The sequence below is a fragment of the Artibeus jamaicensis genome, unplaced genomic scaffold (assembly GCF_021234435.1).
Source record: "Artibeus jamaicensis isolate MK-2021 breed Jamaican fruit bat unplaced genomic scaffold, CSHL_Jam_final scaffold_1964, whole genome shotgun sequence".
NCBI lineage: Eukaryota > Metazoa > Chordata > Mammalia > Chiroptera > Phyllostomidae > Artibeus > Artibeus jamaicensis.
The window spans coordinates 40,595,274-40,601,731 of record NW_026522030.1 but is presented as its reverse complement, the minus strand read 5'-3'; the positions used below and the strand labels follow the sequence as shown (position 1 = coordinate 40,601,731).

At 38.2% G+C, this 6,458-nt stretch overlaps 1 pseudogene; it reads left to right on the top strand.

Moving 5' to 3' along the window:
• Positions 1–2,783: 2,783 nt before the first annotated feature.
• Positions 2,784–4,868, top strand: LOC119046650 (ferritin light chain-like; annotated as a pseudogene).
• The last annotated feature ends 1,590 nt before the right edge of the window (positions 4,869–6,458 follow it).

Here is a 6,458-nt window from a genome sequence, read left to right as displayed (position 1 = left end):
AATATACATACAAACTTTTTTTTAAGTTGGAATTTTAGTCATTTTATTTTTAAATATATTTTATTGATTATGCTATTATAGTTGTCCCATTTTTTTCCTCCCCTTTATCCCTCTCTGCCCCGCACTCCCCTCCCTCCAGCATTCTGCTCCAAGTTCATGTGAATGAGCTATACGTGTAAGTTCTTTGGCTTCTCCATTTCCTATACTATTCTTAACCTCCCCCCTGTCTATTTTGTGCCCACCAATTATGCTTCTTATTCCCTGTACCTTTTCCCCCATTCTCCCCATCCCTCTCCCCACTAATAACCCTCCATGTGAGCCTCATTTTTGTGATTCTGTTCCTATTTTAGTTGTTAGCTTAGTTTGTTTTGCTTTTTAGGTTCAGTTGTTGATAGTTGTGAGTTTGTTGTCATTTTACTGCTCACAGTTTTGATCTTCTTTTTTTCCTTAGGTAAGTTCCTTTAACATTTCATATAATAAGGGCTTGGTGATGGTGAACTCCTTTAACTTGACCTTATCTGAGAAGCACTTTATGTACCTTTGCATTCTAAATGATAGCTTTGCTGGACAAAGTAATATAGGTTTTAGGTTCTTGCTTTTCATGACTTTGAATACTTCTTTCCAGCCCCTTCTTGCCTGCAAGGTTTCTTTTGAGAAATCAGCTGATAGTCTTATGGAAACTCCTTTTTAGGTAACTCTCTCCTTTTCTCTTGCTATCTTAATCTTTGAAGATTATCTCCTTATCTTTAATATTGGATAACTTAATTATAATGTATCTTGGTGTGTTTCTTTTTGGATCCAACTTCTTTGGGACTCTTTGAGCTTCCTGAGCTTGCATGTCTATTTCTTTTATCAGAATGGGGAAGTTTTCCTTTATTGTTTTTAAAAATAAGTTTTTGATTTCTTTCTCTTCCTCTTCTCCTTTTGGCACCCTATGATTTGGATGTTGGAATGTTTAAAGTTGTCCCAAAGGTTCCTAAGCCTCTCTTCATTTTTTTTTTTTGAATTCTTGTTTCTTCATTCTATTCCAGTTGGATGTTAATGTCTTCCTTTTGTTCCAAAATGTTGATTTGAGTCTCAGTTTCCTTCCCTCCCCTGTTGGTTTCCTGTATATTTTTCTTTATTTCACTTTTATAGCCTTTACTTTGTGACCATACACAATAATTTCTGTGAGCATACTGATTACCAGTGTTTTGAACTCTGCATCTGATAGGTGGGTTATCTCCATTTTGCTTAGTTCTTTTTCTGGAGTTTTGATCTGTTCTTTAATTTGGGCCATATTTCTTTGTCTCAGTGCATCTATTATGTTGTAAGGGGCAGAGCCTTAGGTATTCACCACACACAGACTTTTAAGCACAAAAATCTTAAAGAAAATTTATCTTTAGCATAACATGGTAGAATCCCTGGTCTCTGGACACAGGTAAACATCTGTTTTAATCTTAACTCTCAATAAAAGGCTTTGAGTCTTGTTGAAGTTACCTAACATCTCTGTATCTCAGTTTTCTTAAGTCTTTCTCATTAAGAGAGAGGGAGAATTCAGTGAGGTAACACTTAGGACAAATTAAGTTTCCCAATAAATGTTAGTTCTCTTTGATTTACCATTATCACTAAAATGTTCTTCCTGCTATGTCAAAATACTGTGCCAGGCTAAATAAAAATGCATTTAAGAATTGTATTTTTTAAGTTAACAGCTAACATCATACTTACCAATAAAAAGATGAAAGCCCTTTCTCTGAGATCAGGAACAACACAAGGATGCTTACTCTCACCCCTTGTATTCAATATAGCACTAGAAGTCCTAATGGGAGCAATAGGCAAGAAAAAATAAAAATAAATAAAAGCATCCAAATAGGCAAGGAAGAAGTAAAACTGTCACTATTTGCAGCTAAAATGATGTTATATATAGAAAATGTACCCTAGCTGGTGTAGCTCAATGGATTGAGCAGGGGCCTGTGAATCAAAGGGTTGCCAGTTCAATTCCCTAGTCAGGGTACATTCCTGGTTTGTGAGCCAGGATCCCAGGGGGGAAACTCAAGAGATCACCAGACATTAATGTTTTTGTCTCTCTCTTTCTCCTTCTCTTCCCATCCTCTAAAAATAAAAAATTAAATATTTTTAAAATTTTGTGGGAAAAAAAAAAAAGGGAATCCTAAAGATTCCACCAGAAACTGTAAGAAATAAATGAATTTAGTAAAAGTTGCAGGACACAGAACCAATATACAAAAATCTGTTGCATATTTACACACCAACAATGAACTATCATAAAGAGAAATAAAGAAAACAATCCCATTTACAATTGCATCAAAAAGAATAAAACACCTAAAAATAGAATTAACCAAGGTGATGAAAGGTATATATTAAAAACTATAGGACGTTAATGAAAGAAATTGATAAGACACAAGTAAATAAAAACATAGTTTATGATCATGGACTGGAAGAATTAACAATGTTAAAATGTCTACATTGTTCAAAGCATTTTACAGATTCAATACAATCTTTACCAACATTCAAGGGCATTTTTCACAGAAATAGAACAATTTAAAAATTTTTATGAAACCAAAAAAGACCCTAAATTGCCCAAGCAATCTTGGAAAAAACAAAAACAAAGTTGGAGACATCACACGCCCTGATTTGTGACTATATTACAAAGTTACGGTAATTAAAAGAGTATAATGTTGACATAAAAACAAACACATAGATCAATGGAAACAGGATAGAGAACCCAGAAATAAATCCATGCCTATATGTCAATTAACCTATGATAAAGAAGGCAAGAATATACAATGGGGTAAAGACAGACTCTTCAATAAATGGTGCTGAGAAAACTGAATAGCCACACACAAAAGTATGACACTAGACTCTTACACAGTACACAAAAATTAACTGAAAATGGGTTAAGACTTAAATGTAAGATTTGAAACCACAAACTTTCTAGAAAAAAAAAAAGGCAGTAAGATCCTCAACATAGGTCTTGGCAATTACTTTTCAGCTGACTCCAGAAACAAAGGGAACAAAATGTAAAAAGTAGGACTTATACCAAATTGGACAGCTTCCACACAGCAAAAGAAACCACCAACAAAACAAAAAGGCAACCTACTGAATAGGAGAAAATATTTGCAAGTTATATATCTGATAAAGGACTAATAATCCAAAGTATATAAAAAGTTCTTGCAACTCAACAGCAACAAAAAAATTCTTAAAAATCAGCAGACAACCCAAGTAGACATTTCTCCAAAGAAGACATACAGAAGGCCAACAGCTACACGAGAAGATGCTCAACATCACTAATTGGGGAAATGCAAACCACAATGAGATCAACTCACACCTGTTAGAATGGCAATCATCAAAAAGACAAGCAATAACAAGTGTTGCAAACACGTGGAAAAAAGTGAATCCTCATATACTGTTGGTGGGAATGTGGATTGATGCAGCCACTTGCACCAATTTACATAGTGTATAAACTACGGGAAACAGGATAGACATCCATTAAAAAAATAAAAAATAAAACCACCATATGATTTAGGATTTTCATTTCTGGATATTTATCCAAAAGAACAAAAACAAAAAAATACATAAAAAATATGGAAACAACCTAAGGGTCCATTGGTGGATGGATAAGTAAAGATGATATGGTGTATATTAATGTGTGTATGTGTGTGTAAGAATATTACTCAGCCATAAAAAAGAATGAAATATTTCTGTTGGGGACAACATGGATGGGCCTCCTTGAGAACATTATTCTATGTGAAATAAGTCAGATATCCAAGGATTTCACTTAAATGTGGAATCTGAAGCAAACAAACCGTGCTCATAGACACAGAGAATGAATTGGTGGTACAGGGAAGGGGTAAGATCTGTGAAAGGGGTCAAAAGGTACAAACTTCCAGTTAGAAAATAAATGTCATGGGGATGAAATGTACAGCATGGTGACTATAGTTAGTAATAATCTGTTGCACATTTGGAAGTTGCTAAGAGCATACATCCTAAAAGTTCTCATCATGAGAAAAAATATTTTGTAGCTGTATATGGTGATGGATGGTAACTAGACTTACTGTGAGGATCATTTTGAAGTGTATACAAATATCTGTACTACACCTGAAACTAACATAATGTTATGTTACTTATACCTCAATATAAAAATAATTTTTTTTATTGTAAATCATGACAGTGCTCTAGGTGGTTCTGGGATCTGTCTCTTGCTTCAGCAGGGTTTGGACCAAACACACCCAGGGACTCCCGCTCCAGCCTCCAACAACCCTCCAAATTCTTTTCCAGTCACCACCTTTGGAATTACCTCAGCTATCCTCAGCCTCCGAGACCAGCCAGCACTGTTTTTGTTTTGTTTTTTACCTTAATTCTCTATTGCCATCTAACCCCGAGCTCCTACATTCCTCAGAATTACCCCACCGAGGTGGAGGCTGCCGTCAACCGCCTGGCCAACCTGCATCTGCAGGCCTCCTACACCTACCTATTTCTGGGCTGCTATTATGACTGTGAAGATGTGGCTCTGGAGAGCGTGGGCCACTTTTTTGGACAGTTGGCCCAGAAGAAGCTGGAGGTTGCCAAGCATCTCTTAAAGCTGCAGGACCAGCCCAGTGGCCGCATTCTAGTCCCGGATGTGCAGAAGCCTCCACAGGTGAGTGGGGTGACACTCAGGACGCCATGGAAGCTGCTGTGGTCTTTTGAGCAGAACCTGAACCAGGCCCTTTTGGATCTGCATGCCCTGGGCTCTGTCCGCACGGACTCTCATCGTTGTGACTTCCTGAAGAACTGCTTCCTGGCTGAGGAGGTGAAACTCATCAGGAAGATGAGGGACCACCTGACTAACTAACATCCGCAGGCTGGCCGGAGGGAGCTGGGCTGGGTGAGTGTCTCTTGAAAGGCTCACCCTCAAGCATTAGTAGGAGCATTTGGAGCCCAGAGACTTTGAGGTGCCCGTCTGCATTGCCCCAGTATCTGGCTTCTGCCTGAGCCTCTCTCCCTCAAACCATGAGGCATCCTTTTAACAACCCTGGTCCCTCTTCCATGTATTGGACCACATGGAAACAACAAAACTTTGTGCAGCAAAAAAAAAAAAAAAAGTAAATGGCAAAGTAGTGACCAACACACTCCCTTTGGTGTCCCGCAGTGCTCAGAGCACAGTGCTGCTTGCTGTAAACAGAACAGCATATAAAAGGTCTTCCCTGAAAGAGCTGATATTTTAAAATAATAATAAATTCAGTTCCTACATTGCTTTTCACCTTACAGCCATTTTGCTTGGGGTTTCACAACGATGTTATAAGCCAGGCATTATTATCTCCATTTATAAAGGAAAAAATTTATAAAGGGCAGGAAATCATAATCCTAGAGAAAGTGGTCTCTTCATGGACTCATTCAGACATTTTATTTGGTCAAGGAAACAAGATTAAAAAATTTTAAAAAGTTAATAATTAAAAAACCAAACGACCCATAGCAGCAGAGCTGTTCTGTGTGAGTTAAGCCAAATCATCTCTAATTACAACTCAGAATTTCTGGAGCAAGAAACCCTTCAGCTGTTGTAGTGGGGCAATTAGAGAAACATGTACCCTAGAAGGTTAGAGCTCAGGCTCAGAAAATCTGGTCAAATCCTGGCTTTTTCACATCCAAATTATGCTGGTGGCACTTTGTGTCAGACTTTTCCATATCTCAGTGCCCTCATCTGTAAAATGGAGCTGTACTTGAACCTACCCATGGAACTTTTGTGAGGTTTCAGTGAGGTAATCTGGTTAAAGTGCTTGGCATAACACCCACTTTGCAGAAAGTGTGTGATCAATACAGCAGTTCTTATTATAAGACAAAGCAACAGGACTCACAATGGAAAGCCGATGTGCCTGGACCCACAGGGTGGGTTAGCGGCAAAGCAGAGACTGGAGCCCAGATCCTGCCTGTCATCCTTTTGTTACAAATGCACCACAGCTTAATTAGGTTCTGAAATAAGGGCGATAAGAATTTCAGCTAAAGGAGAGAACAACAGCTAGATACCCCATTATCCGCTATGGATCTACAATCTATCGCTGTGGCTTTTCCAGGAAGCAGACACATCACAAGTATCTATGCAGAAAACGTAAATAAACCAAATTCCTTTGGAATATTCTCGTGTTCCTCCTATGTGTGGGACTGCCTCACAGTTGGGCCCCTTATAACATGGTCCATTTGTGATTTGAGGAACCAAATCACCTTAGACAAGCACAAAGAAGGCACAGGCTTACAGCTAATTCGCCTCTTGCTGTGACTGATGCCACAGTTTGGCCCCAGTGTAGACAGGGCTGGCAAGATAGAAATGGATGTGGAGATTAAAGAACTAAAGTAAAGCCCACAATCATCTCTTGAGACTAGTTTGTGCCTGATTTTATAAACACTGCATAGCTATTTTGAGTTACCAGGGACTTATCACTCCCAGTGTCAATTCAGAAAGCAGTCTTCTGGTCACATGTTGTAAC